We start from the raw sequence: 26,810 nt of genomic DNA on the forward strand, positions 1-26,810 counted from the left end.
GTACCGAGAAACATTTGGGCACTGAGAAATATTTGGGCACTGAGAAACGTTTGTGTACTGAGAAACATTTGGGCACTGGAAAAAGTTTATGTACCGAGAAACATTTGGGCACTGAGAAACGTTTGGGTTCCGATAAATGTTTGGGTACCGAGAAACCTTTGGGCACTGAGAAACGTTTGGGTACCGAGAAAAATTGGGCACTGAGAAACGTTTGGGTACCGAGAAACATTTGGGCACTGAGAAACGTTTGGGTACCGAGAAACACTTGGGCACTGAGAAATATTTGGGTACCGAGAAACATTTGGGCACTGAAAAATTTGGTACCGAGAAACATTTGGGAACTGAAAAACGTTTGGGTACCGAGAAACATTTGGGCACTGAGAAACGTTTGGGTACCGAGAAACATTTGGGCACTGAGAAACATTTGGGTTCCGATAAACGTTTGGGCACTGAGAAACATTTGGGCACTGAGAAACATTTGGGTACCGAGAAACATTTGGGCACTGAGAAACATTTGGGTACCGAGAAACATTTGGCACTGAGAAACGTTTGGGCACTGAGAAACATTTGTGTACCTGAGAAACATTTGGGTACTGAGAAACATTTGGGCACTGAGAAACATTTGGGTACCGAGAAACATTTGGGCACTGAGAAACGTTTGGGTACCTGAGAAACATTTGGGCTGAGAAACATTTGGGTACCAAGAAACATTTGGGTACTGAGAAACATTTGGGTACCGAGAAACATTTGGGCACTGAGAAATATTTGGGCACTGAGAAACATTTGGGTTCCTGATAAACGTTTGGGTACCGAGAAACATTTGGGTTACCTGAGAAACATTTGGGTACCGAGAAACATTTGGGCACTGAGAAATATTTGGGCACTGAGAAACATTTGGGTTCCGATAAACGTTTGGGTACCGAGAAACATTTGGGCACTGAGAAATATTTGGGTACCGAGAAACATTTGGGCACTGAGAAACATTTGGGCACTGAGAAACATTTGGGTACTGAGAAACATTTACGCACTGAGAAACGTTTGGGTACCGAGAAACATTTGGGCACTGAGAAATTTGGGTACCGAGAAACATTTGGGCACTGAGAAACGTTTGGGTACCGAGAAACATTTGGGCACTGAGAAACATTTGGATTCCGAGAAACGTTTGGGTACCGAGAAACATTTGGGCACTGAGAAACGTTTGGGTACCGAGAAACATTTGGGCACTGAGAAACGTTTGGGTACCGAGAAACATTTGGGCACTGAGAAACATTTGGGTACCGAGAAACATTTGGGCACTGAGAAACATTTGGGCACTGAGAAACATTTGGGTACCGAGAAACATTTAGGCACTGAGAAACGTTTGGGTACCGAGAAACATTTGGGCACTGAGAAACATTTGGGTACCGAGAAACATTTGGGCACTGAGAAACGTTTGGGTACCAAGAAACATTTGGGCACTGAAAAACGTTTGGGTTCCAATAAACGTTTGGGCACTGAGAAACATTTGGGCACTGAGAAACATTTGGGTACCGAGAAACATTTGGGCACTGAGAAACGTTTGGTACCGAGAAACATTTGGGCACTGAAAAACGTTTGGGTGCCAAGAAACATTTGGGCACTGAGAAACGTTTGGGCCGAGAAACATTTGGGCACTGAGAAACGTTTGGGTACCGAGAAACATTTAGGCACTGAGAAACTTTTGGGTTCCGAAAACGTTCGGGCACTGAGAAATATTTGGGCACTGAGAAACGTTTGGGTACCGAGAAACATTTGGGCACTGAGAAACGTTTGGGTACTGAGAAACATTTGGGCACTGAGAAACGTTTGGGTACCGAAACATTTGGCACTGAGAAACGTTTGGGCACTGATAAACGTTTGGGTACCGAGAAACATTTGGGCACTGAGAAACATTTGGGCACTGAGAAACATTTGGGCACTGAGAAACGTTTGGGTCCGAGAAACGTTTGGTCCCGAGAAACATTTGGGCACTGAAAATTTGGGTACCGAGAAACATTTGGGCACTGAGAAACACTTGGGCACTGAGAAACATTTGGGCCGAGAAACATTTGGGCACTGAGAAACGTTTGGTACCGAGAAACATTTGGGCACTGAGAAAGGTTTGGGTACCGAGAAACATTTGGGCACTGAGAAACGTTTGGGTACCGAGAAACATTTGGGCACTGAGAAACGTTTGGATTCCGATAAACGTTTGGGTACCGAGAAACATTTGGGCACTGAGAAACGTTTGGGTACCGAGAAACATTTGGGCACTGAGAAACGTTTGGGTACCGAGAAACATTTGGGCACTGAGAAACGTTTGGGTACCGAGAAACATTTGGGCACTGAGAAACACTTGGGCACTGAGAACATTTGGGTACCGAGAAACATTTAGGCACTGAGAAACGTTTGTGTACCGAGAAACATTTAGGCACTGAAAAACGTTTGGGTACCGAGAAACATTTGGGCTTTGAGAAACATTTGGGTACCGAGAAACATTTGGGCACTGAGAAACGTTTGTGTACCGAGAAACATTTAGGCACTGAAAAACGTTTGGGTACCGAGAAACATTTGGGCTTTGAGAAACATTTGGGTACCGAGAAACATTTGGGCACTGAGAAACGTTTGGGTACCGAGAAACATTTGGGCACTGAGAAACGTTTGGGTTCCGATAAACGTTTGGGCACTGAGAAATATTTGGGCACTGAGAAACATTTGGGTACCGAGAAACATTTAGGCACTGAGAAACGTTTGTGTACCGAGAAACATTTGGGCACTGAGAAACGTTTGGGTGCCGAGAAACATTTGGGCACTGAGAAACGTTTGGGTGCCGAGAAACATTTGGGCACTGAGAAACGTTTGGGTACCGAGAAACATTTAGGCACTGAGAAACGTTTGGGTTCCGATAAACGTTCGGGCACGAGAAACATTTGGGCACTGAGAAACATTTGGGTACCGAGAAACATTTGGGCACTGAGAAACGTTTGGGTACTGAGAAACATTTGGGCACTGAAAAACGTTTGGGTACCAAGAAACATTTGAGCACTGAGAAACGTTTGGGTTCCGATAAACGTTTGGGTACCGAGAAACATTTGGGCACTGAGAAACATTTGGGTACCGAGAAAAATTTGGGCACTGAGAAACGTTTGGGTACCAAGAAACATTTGGGCACTGAGAAACGTTTGCGTACCGAGAAACGCTTGGGCACTGAGAAACATTTGGGTACCGAGAAACATTTAGGCACTGAGAAATGTTTTGTACCGAGAAACATTTGGGCACTGAAAAACGTTTGGGTACCGAGAAAAATTTGGACACTGAGAAACGTTTGGGTACCTTGAAACATTTGGGCACTGAGAAACGTTTGGGTTCCGATAAACGTTTGGGCACTGAGAAATATTTGGGCACTGAGAAACATTTGGGTACCGAGAAACATTTGGGTACTGAGAAACATTTGGGTACCGAGAAACATTTGGGCACTGAGAAATATTTGGGCACTGAGAAACGTTTGGGTACCGAGAAACATTTGGGCACTGAGAAACGTTTGGGTTCCGATAAACGTTGGGCACTGAGAAATATTTGGGCACTGAGAAACATTTGGGTACCGAGAAACATTTGGGCACTGAGAAACGTTTGGGTTCCGATAAACGTTGGGTACTGAGAAACATTTGGGCACTGAGAAACTTTGGGTACCGAGAAACATTTGGGCACTGAGAAACGTTTGGGTACCAAGAAACATTTGGGCACTGAGAAACGTTTGGGTACCGAGAAACATTTGGGCACTGAGAAACGTTTGGGTACCGAGAAACATTTGGGCACTGAGAAACGTTTGGGTACCGAGAAACATTTGGGCACTGAGAAACGTTTGGTACCGAGAAACATTTGGGCACTGAGAAATATTTGGGTCCGAGAAACATTTGGGCACTGAGAAACTTTGTGTACCGAGAAACATTTGGGCACTGAAAACGTTTGGGTACCGAGAAACATTTGGGCACTGAGAAACGTTTGGGTACCGAGAAACATTTGGGCACTGAAAACGTTTGGGTACCGAGAAACATTTGGGCACTGAGAAACGTTTGGGTACCGAGAAACATTTGGGCACTGAGAAACGTTTGGGTCGAGAAACGTTGGGCACTGAGAAACATTTGGGCACTGAGAAACATTTGGGTACCGAGAAACATTTGGGCACTGAGAAACATTTGGGCACTGAGAAACATTTGGGCACTGAGAAACGTTTGGGTACCGAGAAACATTTGGGCACTGAAAAAGTTTTGGGTACCGAGAAACATTTGGGCACTGAGAAACGTTTGGGTTCCGATAAACGTTTGGGTACCGAGAAACTTTGGGCACTGAGAAACGTTTGGGTACCGAGAAAATTTGGGCACTGAGAAACGTTTGGGTACCGAGAAACATTTGGGCACTGAGAAACGTTTGGGTACCGAGAAACATTTGGGCACTGAGAAAATTTGGGTACCGAGAAACATTTGGGCACTGAAAAATTTGGGTACCGAGAAACATTTGGGCACTGAGAAACGTTTGGGTACCGAGAAACATTTGGGCACTGAGAAACGTTTGGGTACCGAGAAACATTTGGGCACTGAGAAACATTTGGGTTCCGAAACGTTTGGGCACTGAGAAATATTTGGGCACTGAGAAACATTTGGGTACCGAGAAACATTTGGGTACTGAGAAACATTTGGGTACCGAGAAACATTTGGGCACTGAGAAACGTTTGGGCACTGAGAAACATTTGGGCACTGAGAAACGTTTGGGTACCGAGAAACATTTGGGCACTGAGAAACATTTGGGTACCGAGAAACATTTGGGCACTGAGAAACATTTGGGTACCGAGAAACATTTAGGCACTGAGAAACGTTTGGGTACCACTGAGAAACATTTGGGGCTGAGAAACATTTGGGTACCGAGAAACATTTGGGCACTGAGAAACATTTGGGTACCGAGAAACATTTGGGCACTGAGAAATATTTGGGTACGAGAAACATTTGGGCACTGAGAAACGTTTGGGTACCGAGAAACATTTGGTACCGAGAAACATTTGGGTACTGAGAAACATTTGGGCACTGAGAAATATTTGGGCACTGAGAAACATTTGGGTTCCGATAAACGTTTGGGACCCGAGAAACATTTGGGCACTGAGAAATATTTGGGTACCGAGAAACATTTGGGCACTGAGAAACACTTGGGCACTGAGAAACATTTGGGTACTGAGAAACATTTACGCACTGAGAAACGTTTGTGTACCAAGAAACATTTGGGCACTGAGAAAGGTTTGGGTACCGAGAAACATTTGGGCACTGAGAAACGTTTGGGTACCGAGAAACATTTGGGCACTGAGAAACGTTTGGATTCCGATAAACGTTTGGGTACCGAGAAACATTTGGGCACTGAGAAACGTTTGGGTACCGAGAAAAATTTGGGCACTGAGAAACGTTTGGGTACCGAGAAACATTTGGGCACTGAGAAACATTTGGGTACCGAGAAACATTTGGGCACTGAGAAACACTTGGGCACTGAGAAACATTTGGGTACCGAGAAACATTTGGGCACTGCGAAACGTTTGTGTACCGAGAAACATTTAGGCACTGAAAAACGTTTGGGTACCGAGAAACATTTGGGCACTTTGAGAAACATTTGGGTACCGAGAAACATTTGGGCACTGAGAAACGTTTGGGTACCAAGAAACATTTGGGCACTGAAAAACGTTTGGGTTCCGATAAACGTTTGGGCACTGAGAAACATTTGGGCACTGAGAAACATTTGGGTACCGAGAAACATTTGGGCACTGAGAAACGTTTGGTACCGAGAAACATTTGGGCACTGAAAACGTTTGGGTGCCGAGAAACATTTGGGCACTGAGAAACGTTTGGGTACCGAGAAACATTTGGGCACTGAGAAACGTTTGGGTACCGAGAAACATTTGGGCACTGAGAAACGTTTGGGTCCGATAAACGTTGGGCACTGAGAAATATTTGGGCACTGAGAAACATTTGGGTACCGAGAAACATTTGGGCACTGAGAAACGTTTGGGTACTGAGAAACATTTGGGCACTGAAAAACGTTTGGGTACCAAGAAACATTTGGGCACTGAGAAACGTTTGGGCCGAGAAACGTTTGGGTACCGAGAAACATTTGGGTACTGAGAAACATTTGGGCACTGAGAAACATTTGGGCACTGAGAAACGTTTGGGTTCCTGAGAAACGTTTGGGTACCGAGAAACATTTGGGCACTGAAAATTTGGGTACCGAGAAACATTTGGGCACTGAGAAACACTTGGGCACTGAGAAACATTTGGGTACCGAGAAACATTTGGGCACTGAGAAACGTTTGGGTACCGAGAAACATTTGGGCACTGAGAAACGTTTGGGTACCGAGAAACATTTGGGCACTGAGAAACGTTTGGGTACCGAGAAACATTTGGGCACTGAGAAACGTTTGGGTTCCGATAAACGTTTGGGTACCGAGAAACATTTGGGCACTGAGAAACGTTTGGGTACCGAGAAAATTTGGGCACTGAGAAACGTTTGGGTACCGAGAAACATTTGGGCACTGAGAAACATTTGGGTACCGAGAAACATTTGGGCACTGAGAAACACTTGGGCACTGAGAACATTTGGGTACCGAGAAACATTTGGGCACTGAGAAACGTTTGTGTACCGAGAAACATTTAGGCACTGAAAAACGTTTGGGTACCGAGAAACATTTGGGCTTTGAGAAACATTTGGGTACCGAGAAACATTTGGGCACTGAGAAACGTTTGGTACCGAGAAACATTTGGGCACTGAAAAACGTTTGGGTACCGAGAAACATTTGGGCACTTTGAGAAACATTTGGGTACCGAGAAACATTTGGGCACTGAGAAACGTTTGGGTACCGAGAAACATTTGGGCACTGAGAAACGTTTGGGTTCCGATAAACGTTTGGGCACTGAGAAATATTTGGGCACTGAGAAACATTTGGGTACCGAGAAACATTTGGGCACTGAGAAACGTTTGGGTACCGAGAAACATTTGGGCACTGAAAACGTTTGGGTGCCGAGAAACATTTGGGCACTGAGAAACGTTTGGGTACCGAGAAACATTTGGGCACTGAGAAACGTTTGGGTACCGAGAAACATTTGGGCACTGAGAAACGTTTGGGTTCCGATAAACGTTTGGGCACTGAGAAATATTTGGGCACTGAGAAACATTTGGGTACCGAGAAACATTTGGGCACTGAGAAACGTTTGGGTACGAGAAACATTTGGGCACTGAAAAACGTTTGGGTACCAAGAAACATTTGGCACTGAGAAACGTTTGGGTTCCGATAAACGTTTGGGTACCGAGAAACATTTGGGCACTGAGAAACATTTGGGTACCGAGAAAATTTGGGCACTGAGAAACGTTTGGGTACCGAGAAACATTTGGGCACTGAGAAACGTTTGGGTACCGAGAAACGCTTGGGCACTGAGAAACGTTTGGGTACCGAGAAACATTTGGGCACTGAGAAACGTTTGTGTACCGAGAAACATTTGGGCACTGAGAAACGTTTGGGTACCGAGAAAATTTGGGCACTGAGAAACGTTTGGGTACCGAGAAACATTTGGGCACTGAGAAACGTTTGGGTTCCGATAAACGTTTGGGCACTGAGAAATATTTGGGCACTGAGAAACATTTGGGTACCGAGAAACATTTGGGTACTGAGAAACATTTGGGTACCGAGAAACATTTGGGCACTGAGAAATATTTGGGCACTGAGAAACGTTTGGGTACCGAGAAACATTTGGGCACTGAGAAACGTTTGGGTTCCGATAAACGTTGGGCACTGAGAAATATTTGGGCACTGAGAAACATTTGGGTACCGAGAAACATTTGGGCACTGAGAAACGTTTGGGTTCCGATAAACGTTGGGTACTGAGAAACATTTGGGCACTGAGAAACTTTGGGTACCGAGAAAATTTGGGCACTGAGAAACGTTTGGGTACCGAGAAACATTTGGGCACTGAGAAACGTTTGGGTACCGAGAAACACTTGGGCACTGAGAAACATTTGGGTACCGAGAAACATTTGGGCACTGAGAAACGTTTGGGTACCGAGAAACATTTGGGCACTGAGAAACGTTTGGGTTACCGAGAAACATTTGGGCACTGAGAAACGTTTGGGTACCGAGAAACATTTGGGCACTGAGAAACGTTTGGGTTCCGATAAACGTTTGGGTACTGAGAAACATTTGGGCACTGAGAAACGTTTGGGTACCGAGAAACATTTGGGCACTGAGAAACGTTTGGGTTCCGATAAACGTTTGGGTACTGAGAAACATTTGGGCACTGAGAAACGTTTGGGTACCGAGAAAATTTGGGCACTGAGAAACGTTTGGGTACCGAGAAACATTTGGGCACTGAGAAACGTTTGGGTACCGAGAAACATTTGGGCACTGAGAAACGTTTGGGTACCGAGAAACATTTAGGCACTGAGAAATATTTGGGCACTGAGAAACGTTTGGGTTCCGATAAACGTTTGGGTACCGAGAAACATTTGGGCACTGAGAAACGTTTGGGTACCGAGAAACATTTGGGCACTGAGAAACGTTTGGGTACCGAGAAACATTTGGGCACTGAAAAACGTTTGGGTACCGAGAAACTTGGGACTGAGAAACGTTTGGGTACCGAGAAACATTTGGGCACTGAGAAACGTTTGGGTACCGAGAAACATTTGGGCACTGAGAAACGTTTGGTACCGAGAAACATTTGGGCACTGAGAAACGTTTGGGTACCGAGAAACGCTTGGGCACTGAGAAACGTTTGGGTACCGAGAAACATTTGGGCACTGAGAAACGTTTGGGTACCGAGAAACATTTGGGCACTGAGAAACGTTTGGGTACCGAGAAACATTTGGGCACTGAGAAAATTTGGGCACTGAGAAACATTTGGGCACTGAGAAACGTTTGGGTTCCGATAAACGTTTGGGTACCGAGAAACATTTGGGCACTGAGAAACGTTTGGGTACCGAGAAACTTGGGCACTGAGAAACGTTTGGGTACCGAGAAACATTTGGGCACTGAGAAACGTTTGGGTACCGAGAAATTTGGGCACTGAGAAACGTTTGGGTACCGAGAAACATTTGGGCACTGAGAAACGTTTGGGTACCGAGAAACATTTGGGCACTGAGAAACGTTTGGCACGAGAAACATTTGGGCACTGAGAAACGTTTGGGTACCGAGAAACATTTGGGCACTGAGAAACGTTTGGTACCGAGAAACATTTGGGCACTGAGAAACGTTTGGGTACTGAGAAACATTTGGGCACTAAGAAACATTTGGGCACTGAGAAACGTTTGGGTTCCCATAAACGTTTGGGTACCGAGAAACATTTGGGCACTGAGAAACGTTTGGGTACCGAGAAACATTTGGGCACTGAGAAACGTTTGGTACCGAGAAACATTTGGGCACTGAGAAACGTTTGGGTACCGAGAAACATTTGGGCACTGAGAAACGTTTGGGTACCGAGAAACATTTGGGCACTGAGAAACGTTTGGGTACCGAGAAACATTTGGGCACTGAGAAACGTTTGCGTACCGAGAAACATTTGGGCACTGAGAAACGTTTGGGTACCGAGAAACATTTGGGCACTGAGAAACGTTTGGGTACCGAGAAACATTTGGGCACTGAGAAACGTTTGGTACCGAGAAACATTTGGGCACTGAGAAACGTTTGGGTACCGAGAAACATTTGGGCACTGAGAAACGTTTGGGTACCGAGAAACATTTGGGCACTGAGAAACGTTTGGGTACCGAGAAACATTTGGGCACTGAGAAACGTTTGGGTACCGAGAAACATTTGGGCACTGAGAAACGTTTGGGTACCGAGAAACATTTGGGCACTGAGAAACGTTTGGGTTCCGATAAACGTTTGGGCACTGAGAAACATTTGGGCACTGAGAAACGTTTGGGTACCGAGAAACATTTGGGCACTGAGAAACGTTTGGGTACCGAGAAACATTTGGGCACTGAGAAACGTTTGGGTACCGAGAAACATTTGGGCACTGAGAAACGTTTGGGTTCCGATAAACGTTTGGGTACCGAGAAACATTTGGGCACTGAGAAACGTTTGGGTACCGAGAAACTTGGGCACTGAGAAACGTTTGGGTACCGAGAAACATTTGGGCACTGAGAAACGTTTGGGTACCGAGAAACATTTGGGCACTGAGAAACGTTTGGGTACCGAGAAACATTTGGGCACTGAGAAACGTTTGGGTACCGAGAAACATTTGGGCACTGAGAAACGTTTGGGTACCGAGAAACATTTGGGCACTGAGAAACATTTGGTACCGAGAAACATTTGGGCACTGAGAAACGTTTGGGTACCGAGAAACATTTGGGCACTGAGAAAATTTGGGCACTGAGAAAATTTGGGCACTGAGAAACGTTTGGGTTCCGAGAAACGTTTGGGTACCGAGAAACATTTGGGCACTGAGAAACGTTTGGGTACCGAGAAACATTTGGGCACTGAGAAACGTTTGGGTACCGAGAAACATTTGGGCACTGAGAAACGTTTGGGTACCGAGAAAATTTGGGCACTGAGAAACGTTTGGGTACCGAGAAACATTTGGGCACTGAGAAACGTTTGGGTACCGAGAAACATTTGGGCACTGAGAAACGTTTGGGTACCGAGAAACATTTGGGCACTGAGAAACGTTTGGGTACCGAGAAACATTTGGGCACTGAGAAACGTTTGCGTACCGAGAAACATTTGGGCACTGAGAAACGTTTGGGTACCGAGAAACATTTGGGCACTAAGAAAATTTGGGCACTGAGAAACATTTGGGCATAAACGTTTGGGTACCGAGAAACATTTGGGCACTGAGAAACGTTTGGGTACGAGAAAATTTGGGCTGAGAAACGTTTGGGTACCGAGAAACATTTGGGCACTGAGAAACGTTTGGGTACCGAGAAACATTTGGGCACTGAGAAACGTTTGGGTACCGAGAAACATTTGGGCACTGAGAAACGTTTGGGTACCGAGAAACATTTGGGCACTGAGAAACGTTTGGGTACCGAGAAACATTTGGGCACTGAGAAACGTTTGGGTACCGAGAAACGCTTGGGCACTGAGAAACGTTTGGGTACCGAGAAACATTTGGGCACTGAGAAACGTTTGGTACCGAGAAACATTTGGGCACTGAGAAACGTTTGGGTACCGAGAAACATTTGGGCACTGAGAAACGTTTGGGTACCGAGAAACATTTGGGCACTGAGAAACGTTTGGGTACCGAGAAACGCTTGGGACTGAGAAACGTTTAGTACCGAGAAACATTTGGGCACTGAGAAACATTTGCGTACGAGAAACATTTGGGCACTGAGAAACGTTTGGGTACCGAGAAACATTTGGGCACTGAGAAATATTTGGGCACTGAGAAACATTTGGGCACTGAGAAACGTTTGGGTTCCGATAAACGTTTGGGCACTGAGAAATATTTGGGCACTGAGAAACATTTGGGTACCGAGAAACATTTGGGCACTGAGAAACGTTTGGGTACCGAGAAACATTTGGGCACTGAGAAACGTTTGGGCACTGAGAAACATTTGGGTACCGAGAAACATTTGGGCACTGAGAAACATTTGGGTACCGAGAAACATTTGGGCACTGAGAAACGTTTGGGTACCGAGAAACATTTGGGCACTGAGAAACGTTTGGGTACCGAGAAACATTTGGGCACTGAGAAACATTTGGGTACCAAGAAACATTTGGGCACTGAGAAACATTTGGGTACCGAGAAAATTTGGGCACTGAGAAAATTTGGGCACTGAGAAACATTTGGGTTCCGAGAAACGTTTGGGTACTGAGAAACATTTGGGCACTGAGAAACATTTGGGCACTGAGAAACATTTGGGTACCGAGAAACATTTGGGCACTGAGAAAACGTTTGGGTACCGAGAAACATTTGGGCACTGAGAAACATTTGGGTACCGAGAAACATTTGGGCACTGAGAAACGTTTGGGTACCGAGAAACATTTGGGCACTGAGAAACGTTTGGGTCCGAGAAACATTTGGGCACTGAGAAATATTTGGGCACTGAGAAACATTTGGGTACCGAGAAACATTTGGGTACACTGAGAAACATTTGGGTACCGAGAAACATTTGGGCACTGAGAAACGTTTGGGTACCGAGAAACATTTGGGCACTGAGAAACGTTTGGGTACCGAGAAACATTTGGGTACCGAGAAACATTTGGGTACTGAGAAACATTTGGGCACTGAGAAACATTTGGGCACTGAGAAACGTTTGGGTTCCGAGAAACGTTTGGGTACCGAGAAACATTTGGGCACTGAGAAAATTTGGGTACCGAGAAACATTTGGGCACTGAGAAACACTTGGGCACTGAGAAACATTTGGGTACTGAGAAACATTTGGGCACTGAGAAACGTTTGGTACCGAGAAACATTTGGGCACTGAGAAACGTTTGGGTACCGAGAAACATTTGGGCACTGAGAAACGTTTGGGTACCGAGAAACATTTGGGCACTGAGAAACGTTTGGGTTCCGATAAACGTTTGGGTACCGAGAAACATTTGGGCACTGAGAAACGTTTGGGTACCGAGAAACATTTGGGCACTGAGAAACGTTTGGGTACCGAGAAACATTTGGGCACTGAGAAACGTTTGGGTACCGAGAAACATTTGGGCACTGAGAAACACTTGGGCACTGAGAAACATTTGGGTACCGAGAAACATTTGGGCACTGAGAAACGTTTGTGTACCGAGAAACATTTGGGCACTGAAAAACGTTTGGGTACCGAGAAACATTTGGGCACTGAGAAACATTTGGGTACCGAGAAACATTTGGGCACTGAGAAACGTTTGGGTACCGAGAAACATTTGGGCACTGAAAACGTTTGGGTTCCGATAAACGTTTGGGCACTGAGAAATATTTGGGCACTGAGAAACATTTGGGTACCGAGAAACATTTGGGCACTGAGAAACGTTTGGTACCGAGAAACATTTGGGCACTGAAAAACGTTTGGGTGCCGAGAAACATTTGGGCACTGAGAAACGTTTGGGTACCGAGAAACATTTGGGCACTGAGAAACGTTTGGGTACCGAGAAACATTTGGGCACTGAGAAACGTTTGGGTTCCGATAAACGTTGGGCACTGAGAAATATTTGGGCACTGAGAAACATTTGGGTACCGAGAAACATTTGGGCACTGAGAAACGTTTGGGTACTGAGAAACATTTGGGCACTGAGAAACGTTTGGGTACCAAGAAACATTTGGCACTGAGAAACGTTTGGGCCGAGAAACGTTTGGGTACCGAGAAACATTTGGGTACTGAGAAACATTTGGGCACTGAGAAACATTTGGGCACTGAGAAACGTTTGGGCCGAGAAACGTTTGGGTACCGAGAAACATTTGGGCACTGAAAATTTGGGTACCGAGAAACATTTGGGCACTGAGAAACATTTGGGCACTGAGAAACATTTGGGTACCGAGAAACATTTGGGCACTGAGAAACGTTTGGGTACCGAGAAACATTTGGGCACTGAGAAACGTTTGGGTACCGAGAAACATTTGGGCACTGAGAAACGTTTGGGTACCGAGAAACATTTGGGCACTGAGAAACGTTTGGGTTCCGATAAACGTTTGGGTACCGAGAAACATTTGGGCACTGAGAAACGTTTGGGTACCGAGAAAATTTGGGCACTGAGAAACGTTTGGGTACCGAGAAACATTTGGGCACTGAGAAACGTTTGGGTACCGAGAAACATTTGGGCACTGAGAAACACTTGGGCACTGAGAACATTTGGGTACCGAGAAACATTTGGGCACTGAGAAACGTTTGTGTACCGAGAAACATTTAGGCACTGAAAAACGTTTGGGTACCGAGAAACATTTGGGCTTTGAGAAACATTTGGGTACCGAGAAACATTTGGGCACTGAGAAACGTTTGGTACCGAGAAACATTTGGGCACTGAAAACGTTTGGGTACCGAGAAACATTTGGGCACTTTGAGAAACATTTGGGTACCGAGAAACATTTGGGCACTGAGAAACGTTTGGGTACCAAGAAACATTTGGGCACTGAGAAACGTTTGGGTTCCGATAAACGTTTGGGCACTGAGAAATATTTGGGCACTGAGAAACATTTGGGTACCGAGAAACATTTGGGCACTGAGAAACGTTTGGGTACCGAGAAACATTTGGGCACTGAAAACGTTTGGGTACCGAGAAACATTTGGGCACTGAGAAACGTTTGGGTACCGAGAAACATTTGGGCACTGAGAAACGTTTGGGTACCGAGAAACATTTGGGCACTGAGAAACGTTTGGGTCCGAGAAACGTTTGGGCACTGAGAAAATTTGGGCACTGAGAAACATTTGGGTACCGAGAAACATTTGGGCACTGAGAAACGTTTGGGTACTGAGAAACATTTGGGCACTGAAAAACGTTTGGGTACCGAGAAACATTTGGGCACTGAGAAACGTTTGGGTTCCGATAAACGTTTGGGTACCGAGAAACATTTGGGCACTGAGAAACATTTGGGTACCGAGAAAAATTTGGGCACTGAGAAACGTTTGGGTACCGAGAAACATTTGGGCACTGAGAAACGTTTGGGTACCGAGAAACGCTTGGGCACTGAGAAACGTTTGGGTACCGAGAAACATTTGGGCACTGAGAAACGTTTGTGTACGAGAAACATTTGGGCACTGAGAAACGTTTGGGTACCGAGAAAATTTGGGCACTGAGAAACGTTTGGGTACCGAGAAACATTTGGGCACTGAGAAACGTTTGGGTTCCGATAAACGTTTGGGCACTGAGAAATATTTGGGCACTGAGAAACATTTGGGTACCGAGAAACATTTGGGTACTGAGAAACATTTGGGTACCGAGAAACATTTGGGCACTGAGAAATATTTGGGCACTGAGAAACGTTTGGGTACCGAGAAACATTTGGGCACTGAGAAACGTTTGGGTTCCGATAAACGTTGGGCACTGAGAAATATTTGGGCACTGAGAAACATTTGGGTACCGAGAAACATTTGGGCACTGAGAAACGTTTGGGTTCCGATAAACGTTTGGGTACTGAGAAACATTTGGGCACTGAGAAACTTTGGGTACCGAGAAACATTTGGGCACTGAGAAACGTTTGGGTACCAAGAAACATTTGGGCACTGAGAAACGTTTGGGTACCGAGAAACACTTGGGCACTGAGAAACGTTTGGGTACCGAGAAACATTTGGGCACTGAGAAACGTTTGGGTACCGAGAAACATTTGGGCACTGAGAAACGTTTGGTTACCGAGAAACATTTGGGCACTGAGAAACGTTTGGGTACCGAGAAACATTTGGGCACTGAGAAACGTTTGGGTTCCGATAAACGTTTGGGTACTGAGAAACATTTGGGCACTGAGAAACGTTTGGGTACCGAGAAACATTTGGGCACTGAAAACGTTTGGGTTCCGATAAACGTTTGGGTACCGAGAAACATTTGGGCACTGAGAAACGTTTGGTACCGAGAAAATTTGGGCACTGAGAAACGTTTGGGTACCGAGAAACATTTGGGCACTGAGAAACGTTTGGGTACCGAGAAACATTTGGGCACTGAGAAACGTTTGGGTACCGAGAAACATTTAGGCACTGAGAAATATTTGGGCACTGAGAAACGTTTGGGTTCCGATAAACGTTTGGGTACCGAGAAACATTTGGGCACTGAGAAACGTTTGGGTACCGAGAAACATTTGGGCACTGAGAAACGTTTGGGTACCGAGAAACATTTGGGCACTGAAAACGTTTGGGTACCGAGAAACATTTGGGCACTGAGAAACGTTTGGGTACCGAGAAAATTTGGGCTGAGAAACGTTTAGGTACCGAGAAACATTTGGGCACTGAGAAACGTTTGCGTACCGAGAAACATTTGGGCACTGAGAAACGTTTGGGTACCGAGAAACGCTTGGGACTGAGAAACGTTTAGGTACCGAGAAACATTTGGGCACTGAGAAACATTTGGTACCGAGAAACATTTGGGCACTGAGAAACGTTTGGGTACCGAGAAACATTTGGGCACTGAGAAATATTTGGGCACTGAGAAATATTTGGGCACTGAGAAACGTTTGGGTTCCGATAAACGTTTGGGTACCGAGAAACATTTGGGCACTGAGAAACGTTTGGGTACCGAGAAACGCTTGGGCACTGAGAAACGTTTGGGTACCGAGAAACATTTGGGCACTGAGAAACGTTTGGGTACCGAGAAATTTGGGACTGAGAAACGTTTGGGTACCGAGAAACATTTGGGCTGAGAAACGTTTGGTACCGAGAAACATTTGGGCACTGAGAAACGTTTGGCACGAGAAACATTTGGGCACTGAGAAACGTTTGGGTACCGAGAAACATTTGGGCACTGAGAAACGTTTGGTACCGAGAAACATTTGGGCACTGAGAAATGTTTGGGTACTGAGAAACATTTGGGCACTAAGAAATATTTGGGCACTGAGAAACGTTTGGGTTCCCATAAACGTTTGGGTACCGAGAAACATTTGGGCACTGAGAAACGTTTGGGTACCGAGAAATATTTGGGCTTTGAGAAACGTTTGGGTACCGAGAAACATTTGGGCACTGAGAAACGTTTGGGTACCGAGAAACGCTTGGGACTGAGAAACGTTTGGGTACCGAGAAATATTTGGGCTGAGAAACGTTTAGGTACCGAGAAACATTTGGGCACTGAGAAACGTTTGGTACCGAGAAACATTTGGGCACTGAGAAACGTTTGGGTACCGAGAAACGCTTGGGACTGAGAAACGTTTAGGTACCGAGAAACATTTGGGCACTGAGAAACGTTTGGTACCGAGAAACATTTGGGCACTGAGAAACGTTTGGGTACCGAGAAACATTTGGGCACTGAGAAAATTTGGGCACTGAGAAACGTTTGGGCCGAGAAACGTTTGGGTACCGAGAAACATTTGGGCACTGAGAAACGTTTGGGTACCGAGAAACGCATTTGGGCACTGAGAAACGTTTGGGTACCGAGAAACATTTGGGCACTGAGAAACGTTTGGGTACCGAGAAACATTTGGGCTGAGAAACGTTTGGGTACCGAGAAACATTTGGGCACTGAGAAACGTTTGGGTACCGAGAAACATTTGGGCACTGAGAAACGTTTGGGTACCGAGAAACATTTGGGCACTGAGAAACGTTTGGGTACCGAGAAACATTTGGGCACTGAGAAACGTTTGGGTACCGAGAAACATTTGGGCACTGAGAAATATTTGGGCACTGAGAAACGTTTGGGTTCCGATAAACGTTTGGGTACCGAGAAACATTTGGGCACTGAGAAACGTTTGGGTACCGAGAAATATTTGGGCTGAGAAACGTTTAGGTACCGAGAAACATTTGGGCACTGAGAAACGTTTGGGTACCGAGAAACATTTGGGCACTGAGAAACGTTTGGGTACCGAGAAACATTTGGGCTGAGAAACGTTTAGTACCGAGAAACATTTGGGCACTGAGAAACGTTTGCGTACGAGAAACATTTGGGCACTGAGAAACGTTTTGGGTACCGAGAAACGCTTGGGACTGAGAAACGTTTAGGTACCGAGAAACATTTGGGCACTGAGAAACGTTTGCGTACCGAGAAACATTTGGGCACTGAGAAACGTTTGGTACCGAGAAACATTTGGGCACTGAGAAATATTTGGGCACTGAGAAACGTTTGGGTTCCGATAAACGTTTGGGTACCGAGAAACATTTGGGCACTGAGAAACGTTTGGGTACCGAGAAACATTTGGGCACTGAGAAACGTTTGGGTACCGAGAAACATTTGGGCACTGAGAAACGTTTGGGTACCGAGAAAATTTGGGCTGAGAAACGTTTGGGTACCGAGAAACATTTGGGCACTGAGAAACGTTTGGTACCGAGAAACATTTGGGCACTGAGAAACGTTTGGGTACCGAGAAACGCTTGGGACTGAGAAACGTTTGGGTACCGAGAAACATTTGGGCACTGAGAAACGTTTAGGTACCGAGAAACATTTGGGCACTGAGAAACGTTTGGGTACTGAGAAACATTTGGGCACTGAAAAACGTTTGGGTACCAAGAAACATTTGAGCACTGAGAAACGTTTGGGTTCCGATAAACGTTTGGGTACCGAGAAACATTTGGGCACTGAGAAACGTTTGGGTACCGAGAAAATTTGGGCACTGAGAAACATTTGGGTACCGAGAAACATTTGGGCACTGAGAAACGTTTGCGTACCGAGAAACGCTTGGGCACTGAGAAACGTTTGGGTACCGAGAAACATTTAGGCACTGAGAAATGTTTGTGTACTGAGAAACATTTGGGCACTGAAAAACGTTTGGGTACCGAGAAAATTTGGCACTGAGAAACGTTTGGGTACCTTGAAACATTTGGGCACTGAGAAACGTTTGGGTTCCGATAAACGTTTGGGCACTGAGAAATATTTGGGCACTGAGAAACATTTGGGTACTGAGAAACATTTGGGTACCGAGAAACATTTGGGCACTGAGAAATATTTGGGCACTGAGAAACGTTTGGGTACCGAGAAACATTTGGGCACTGAGAAACGTTTGGGTTCCGATAAACGTTGGGCACTGAGAAATATTTGGGCACTGAGAAACATTTGGGTACCGAGAAACATTTGGGCACTGAGAAACGTTTGGGTTCCGATAAACGTTCGGGTACTGAGAAACATTTGGGCACTGAGAAACTTTGGGTACCGAGAAAATTTGGGCACTGAGAAACGTTTGGGTACCAAGAAACATTTGGGCACTGAGAAACGTTTGGGTACCGAGAAACACTTGGGCACTGAGAAACATTTGGGTACCGAGAAACATTTGGGCACTGAGAAACGTTTGGGTACTGAGAAACATTTGGGCATTGAGAAATGTTTGGTTACCGAGAAACATTTGGGCACTGAGAAACGTTTAGGTACCGAGAAACATTTGGGCACTGAGAAACGTTTGGGTTCCGATAAACGTTTGGGTACTGAGAAATATTTGGGCACTGAGAACGTTTGGGTACCGAGAAACATTTGGGCACTGAGAAACGTTTGGGTTCCGATAAACGTTTGGGTACTGAGAAACATTTGGGCACTGAGAAACTTTTGGTTACCGAGAAAAATCTGGGCACTGAGAAACGTTTGGGTACCGAGAAACATTTTGGCACTGAGAAACGTTTGGGTACCGAGAAACATTTGGGCACTGAGAAACGTTTGGGTACCGAGAAACATTTAGGCACTGAGAAATATTTGGGCACTGAGAAACGTTTGGGTTCCGATAAACGTTTGGGTACCGAGAAACATTTGGGCACTGAGAAACGTTTGGGTACCGAGAAACACTTGGGCACTGAGAAACGTTTGGGTACCGAGAAACATTTGGGCACTGAAAAACGTTTGGGTACCGAGAAACGCTTGGGGACTGAGAAACGTTTGGGTATTGAGAAATATTTGGGCTTTTAGAAACGTTTAGGTACCGAGAAACATTTGGGCACTGAGAAACGTTTGCGTACCGAGAAACATTTGGGCACTGAGAAACGTTTGGGTACCGAGAAACGCTTGGGGACTGAGAAACGTTTAGGTACCGAGAAACATTTGGGCACTGAGAAACATTTGCGTAACGAGAAACATTTGGGCACTGAGAAACGTTTGGGTACCGAGAAACATTTGGGCACTGAGAAATATTTGGGCACTGAGAAATATTTGGGCACTGAGAAACGTTTGGGTTCCGATAAACGTTTGGGTACCGAGAAACATTTGGGCACTGAGAAACGTTTGGGTACCGAGAAACGCTTGGGCACTGAGAAACGTTTGGGTACCGAGAAACATTTGGGCACTGAGAAACGTTTGGGTACCGAGAAATGCTTGGGGACTGAGAAACGTTTGGGTACCGAGAAATATTTGGGCTTTGAGAAACGTTTAGGTACCGAGAAACATTTGGGCACTGAGAAACGTTTGCGCAGCGAGAAACATTTGGGCACTGAGAAACGTTTGGGTACCGAGAAACATTCGGGCACTGAGAAACGTTTGGGTACCGAGAAACATTTGGGCACTGAGAAACGTTTGCGTACCGAGAAACATTTGGGCACTGAGAAACGTTTGGGTACTGAGAAACATTTGGACACTGAGAAATATTTGGGCACTGAGAAACGTTTGGGTTCCCATAAACGTTTGGGTACCGAGAAACATTTGGGCACTGAGAAACGTTTGGGTACCGAGAAATATTTGGGCTTTGAGAAACGTTCAGGTACCGAGAAACATTTGGGCACTGAGAAACGTTTGGGTACCGAGAAACGCTTGGGGACTGAGAAACGTTTGGGTACCGAGAAATATTTGGGCTTTGAGAAACGTTTAGGTACCGAGAAACATTTGGGCACTGAGAAACGTTTGCGTAACGAGAAACATTTGGGCACTGAGAAACGTTTGGGTACCGAGAAACGCTTGGGGACTGAGAAACGTTTAGGTACCGAGAAACATTTGGGCACTGAGAAACGTTTGCGTACCAAGAAACATTTGGGCACTGAGAAACGTTTGGGTACCGAGAAACATTTGGGCACTGAGAAATATTTGGGCACTGAGAAACGTTTGGGTTCCGATAAACGTTTGGGTACCGAGAAACATTTGGGCACTGAGAAACGTTTGGGTACCGAGAAACGCTTGGGCACTGAGAAACGTTTGGGTACCGAGAAACATTTGGGCACTGAGAAACGTTTGGGTACCGAGAAATATTTGGGCTTCGAGAAACGTTTAGGTACCGAGAAACATTTGGGCACTGAGAAACGTTTGCGCACCGAGAAACATTTGGGCACTGAGAAACGTTTGGGTACCGAGAAACATTTCGGCACTGAGAAACGTTTGCGTACCGAGAAACATTTGGGCACTGAGAAACGTTTGGGTACCGAGAAACATTTGGGCACTGAGAAATATTTGGGCACTGAGAAACGTTTGGGTTCCGATAAACGTTTGGGTACCGAGAAACATTTGGGCACTGAGAAACGTTTGGGTACCGAAAAATATTTGGGCTTTGAGAAACGTTTAGGTACCGAGAAACATTTGGGCACTGAGAAACGTTTGGGAACCGAGAAACATTTGGGCACTGAGAAACGTTTGGGTACCGAGAAATATTTGGGCTTTGAGAAACGTTTAGGTACCGAGAAACATTTAGGCACTGAGAAACGTTTGCGTAACGAGAAACATTTGGGCACTGAGAAACGTTTTGGTACCGAGAAACGCTTGGGGACTGAGAAACGTTTAGGTACCGAGAAACATTTGGGCACTGAGAAACGTTTGCGTACCGAGAAACATTTGGGCACTGAGAAACGTTTGGGTACCGAGAAACATTTGGGCACTGAGAAATATTTGGGCACTGAGAAACGTTTGGGTTCCGATAAACGTTTGGGTACCGAGAAACATTTGGGCACTGAGAAACGTTTGGGTACCGAGAAACGCTTGGGCACTGAGAAACGTTTGGGTACCGAGAAACATTTGGGCACTGAGAAACGTTTGGGTACCGAGAAATATTTGGGCTTTGAGAAACGTTTAGGTACCGAGAAACATTTGGGCACTGAGAAACGTTTGCGTACCGAGAAACATTTGGGCACTGAGAAACGTTTGGATACCGAGAAACGCTTGGGGACTGAGAAACGTTTGGGTACCGAGAAACATTTGGGCACTGAGAAACGTTTGGGTACCGAGAAACGCTTGGGGACTGAGAAAAGTTTGGGTACCGAGAAATATTTGGGCTTTGAGAAACGTTTAGGTACCGAGAAACATTTGGGCACTGAGAAACGTTTGCGTACCGAGAAACATTTGGGCACTGAGAAACGTTTGGGTACCGAGAAACGCTTGGGGACTGAGAAACGTTTGGGTACCGAGAAATATTTGGGCTTTGAGAAACGTTTGCGTACCGAGAAACATTTGGGCACTGAGAAACGTTTGGGTACCGAGAAACATTTGGGCACAGAAATATTTGGGCACTGAGAAACGTTTGGGATCCGATAAACGTTTGGGTACCGAGAAACATTTGGGCACTGAGAAACGTTTGGGTACCGAGAAACGCTTGGGCACTGAGAAACGTTTGGGTACCGAGAAACATTTGGGCACTGAGAAACGTTTGGGTACCGAGAAACGCTTGGGCACTGAGAAACTTTTGGGTACCGAGAAATATTTGGGCACTGAGAAACGTTTGGGAACTAAGAAACCCTGTACTGCAGATCACAGTTCCTAACTACGTATATATACTCCCATAGCAATTCAACAGAACTCCATAATTTTTTAATATCATGTTAGTTTTAAACTTGTCCTTGGTTCAGTATTTAGAAACAGTTCATGAATATTTAAGAAATTATTTACAATCTAAATTCATTAAAAATACATAAACGAATATAGAATAACATTGATTAACTGTATATAAACTATAAGAAATGCAAATTATCCATTACCAACCTGTGTGTATTCGCACTCCCCAAGACAGATTAGTTCACCAAACTTTTAACTGAGCTCCACAAGGCACTAGAAGAGCTAGAAGACCCAGGCCTACATGGTTGAGGACTATGAAGCGTGGAGTAGGAGATGATGAATGGAAAAGTATTGATTTGGAAGCTCAAGACAGGCACGACTGGTGAAATCTATCTAACCGAGGCTCTTTGCGTCAATAGCCGTAGGAGATGATGACGACGTAGGCAACAGACAATTAAGCACTAGACAAATTTGAGAGAGAGAGAGAGAGAGAGAGAGAGAGAGAGAGAGAGAGACTCGGTTTTGTATATCCAGTGGTAGGCCTAGTTTGTGGTTGGTCAAAGATATTGGTTTTCTTCAAATGATATTATTTTTAGTTTTCCTTAGATTTTTCTGATTATTGAACTTTCTTTTTTACTGTTGGATACTATAACACTACCATAATTGACAGGATGTATTCAAATATTTTCTCTGACAAACAAAATTCTTAGGAGAAGAAAGCACATTACGGTGTGAAGTGAATTCTGATAAGTGCGGATATCCTATTACGTAAATTTGACTCGACAACGACATATGAGAGTTATTTCATTTGCAAAGAAATTATTCCAGATCATTATTCACAACACTCTCACAATTAGTTTCGCTACACAAATCAAACGAAAATATTGTACTTCATAACAGTCGTATATACCACCTTCAATAAATTCGTTTTTTTTTTTTACAAGACCACGCTCTCCATATACTGCCAAATTATCCAAAGCTATTGTTTAAAGGTTACTCATGAATGGCAGAGGTAAGGGACAGTGACATTGCCCTACCAATCAGGACAATGCCCTAGAGACTGACCATATATTATATGATCAACGCCCAAGCCTCCTCTCCATCCAAGCTAGGACCAGGGAGAGCCAGGCAGTGGCTGCTGATGAATCAGCAGATCGACCTATAGGCTCCCCCAAACCCCCCACCAACCTTAGCTCACAAGGATGGTAAGGTTGCAGACACTAATGGCACTAATGAGTTTGAGCGGGACTCGAACCCCCGACTGGCGATCACCAGACAGAGACGTTACTAATCAAGCCACAGCAACCCATGTTTTTCTCTATTACTTGGGCATGCCCTTTGCACTCCCCTAGAGATTTTAAGTTCACCAAACATTCAGCTGGGCTCCACAGGGCCCTAGGAAAGTTGGAAGACCCAGGCCTACATGGATGAGGAGTATGAAGCTCAAAGTAGGAAATGATGAATGGAGAAGTATTGAATTAAAAGCTGCAAGATAGAGACGACTGGTGAAATCTAACCCAATCCCTTTCTATCAATAGGCGTAGATGATGATGATGATTACTTTTTCATAATAAACAATTCGCCACATGGGAAATAAGTTAAAATCATGAAATTATAAATTCCAATAAGGTAACATATATCATTTATCTGTCACTGGTTTGTTTCTTGTATAATACTGTTGTGAGACTTGACTCATGTTACATCACAAGTGTCCAGCATTTCACAACATTTGCCAATACCGCACACAAAAGGACTTCTGGCCTTCTTGGAATCATTACAAGTTCAGCTGAAGATGCGTCAAGAAGGAAAACCTCCCTCAATGTCATGCAAGGGTTTCGTTCCACCGAGTTAAGCTCGCCTGTTCCCAGTTACCTCCGCCAACGAAATTGGAAGGACGTTATATTTTACCCCGTTTGTGTATGTGTGTGTGTTTATGAACAGCTTCATGACTACAATTCTAATCGTAGAATAATAAAACTTGCTTGGAAAAAGGTTATGTTTTACTCCCTGTTTGTGTGTGTTTGTGAACAGCTTCACGACCACAATTTTAATCGTAGAATAATGAAACATGCTTGGGAAAAAGGTCATGTTTTACTCCATGTTTGTGTGATTGTTTGTGTATGTTTTAATTGCCAACAGCTTCCAGACCACAACTGGAATCGTAGAGTAATGAAACTTGCAGGGAATAACTGATATATATATATATATATATATATATATATATATATATATATATATATATATATATATATACATATATATATATGAATGTATATATATATATATATATATATATATATATATATATATATATATATATATATATATATACACCATATATGTGTATATATATATATATATATATATATATATATATATATATATATATATATATATATATATATATATATATACTCCATATATATGTGTATATATATATATATATATATATATATATATATATATATAGTTAGATTATTACCTATCTAACTATATATATATATATATATATATATATATATATATATATATATATATATACACACATATATATATATATATATATATATATATATATATATATATATGTATTATATACATACACATATATATATATATATATATATATATATATATATATATATATATATATATGTATTATATACATACACACATATATATATATATATATATATATATATATATATATATATATATATATATATATAGTTAGATGATTATCTATCTATTCATATATATATTTCATATATATATATATATATATATATATATATATATATATATATATATATATATATTTCATATATATATATATATATATATATATATATATATACACATACAAATAATGTAATTTATTCTCGGTAAAAAAAAATTGATTGTTAAAAAGATAAGTGTTAAACAAGTTAAAATCAAGAATGGTGAGAAGCTAAATTTGTTTAGATCAAAGGAAAGAATGAGAAAAACTAATTCTAAGAAAAAAATAGACACTTTCGTAATAAGAGAAAAATCTGATGAGTTTATCAATAGAAAATAGGTACTCCCAGCTACATGATGAGATGGAAGCAAGTAAATTAGAAATGAACAGTAATTCAACACTACTTTTATTGGAATCAGCACAAGTGATAGGCGGAAAAACTACTAAAATTATTAAGGATAAATGTCAGAAAAGAACAAAAATCTAATAAAAAAAAGATTGGAAATTAATTTAAAATCCAAAAGAAATGAAATAGAAATAGCAGAAGTTTTCAAAATAAAACAAACTAAAAACGCAAGACATTCGTAAACACAATCAGACAAATATAGAGGAAACACTAAATAAAGGAAGAAACATCAAATTGATTAAAAGAAGACTTGGAACAAAGTGCCAACAGCTGTTTGCTTCAAAGGATGAAAATGAAAGTATTATAAAAAATTGAGATGGAGTGAAAAAAAGTGCAGAGAATTTCTATACATCGCTATACACTAGTGATATAAGATATAAATTTACCGATATAAATAAACAACTAAGCCGGTACCAAATGTATTCTAACAATATGTAAGAAAGAGAATTGACATGGGCAGGACATATAATGAGAATGACAGACAATAGATGGACATTAAGAATAACAGAATGGGTCACTAGAGATTCTAAAAGATGCAGGGGAAGGAAGAGAAGACGATGGATTGTCGAACTAGGAAAGTTTGCCAGTGTGGACTAGCAGAGAAATATCACAATCATATGCAAGTGGAAGGACATGTCTAAGGCCTTTGTTCTGCATTGGATTAGTACCGGCTGATGATAATGATATATATACATATATATATATATATATATATATATATATATATATATATATATATATATATATATATATATATATATATATATATATATATATATATATATATAGTTTTGTTACAAATGCTCTCGTAAGTTTTTATACTCTCAATATATAAGCCACAAATATCCCTCGATATCGAATTCACTTAGACTTGGGAACATAATTTTTACACAGGAAAATCATACATATGTGCACATACCACAACCGAGATTTGAACATATTCATTTGAACATTTTGCAAAAGTGACGGTTCATTAATGATTTCAGTTATCAGTAAAGATTAAAGTTAATTTATACTACTAATGGACATATTCAAACCGATTTCATTAAGATGTATTTCAATGTATTTACAGTTCTTAAAATAGTTTAATTGTTCATTACTTATTTTGTAGTTTACGTATTTCCTTTCCTCACTGGGGTATTTTTCCCTTTTGGAGCCCTTAGGCTTATAGCATCCTGTTTTTCTAACTAGGGTTGCAGCTTAGATAATAATAATAGTAAGTAATAGACTCGAAATAATTTTATCTCCAACACAGCAGAATGCAAAGTAGCAGTGTCTAATCACTATAAATTATCATTATTATTACTGATACAGGACTAGGTGTACAGGACAGGAGAGGAATCCTTTATCAATTAGTTCTAAAATAATGAAGTATTGAAATGGCAAAATTTCTCAAAGCAGGATGGTATCAAATATCATTGACGTGCGAAAATCATCACAAACAAATCAAGATGAAC

The 26,810-nt window shown here is 43.0% G+C and overlaps 1 protein-coding gene across 1 annotated transcript in view; it reads right to left on the reverse strand.

Moving 5' to 3' along the window:
• LOC137649552 (uncharacterized) overlaps positions 1-26,810 on the reverse strand; it is a 41,526-nt gene that overhangs the window by 14,213 nt on the left and 503 nt on the right. The gene's annotated exons all lie outside the window — the stretch shown is intronic.

This window comes from Palaemon carinicauda, chromosome 11 (genome assembly GCF_036898095.1).
Source record: "Palaemon carinicauda isolate YSFRI2023 chromosome 11, ASM3689809v2, whole genome shotgun sequence".
Lineage (NCBI taxonomy): Eukaryota > Metazoa > Arthropoda > Malacostraca > Decapoda > Palaemonidae > Palaemon > Palaemon carinicauda.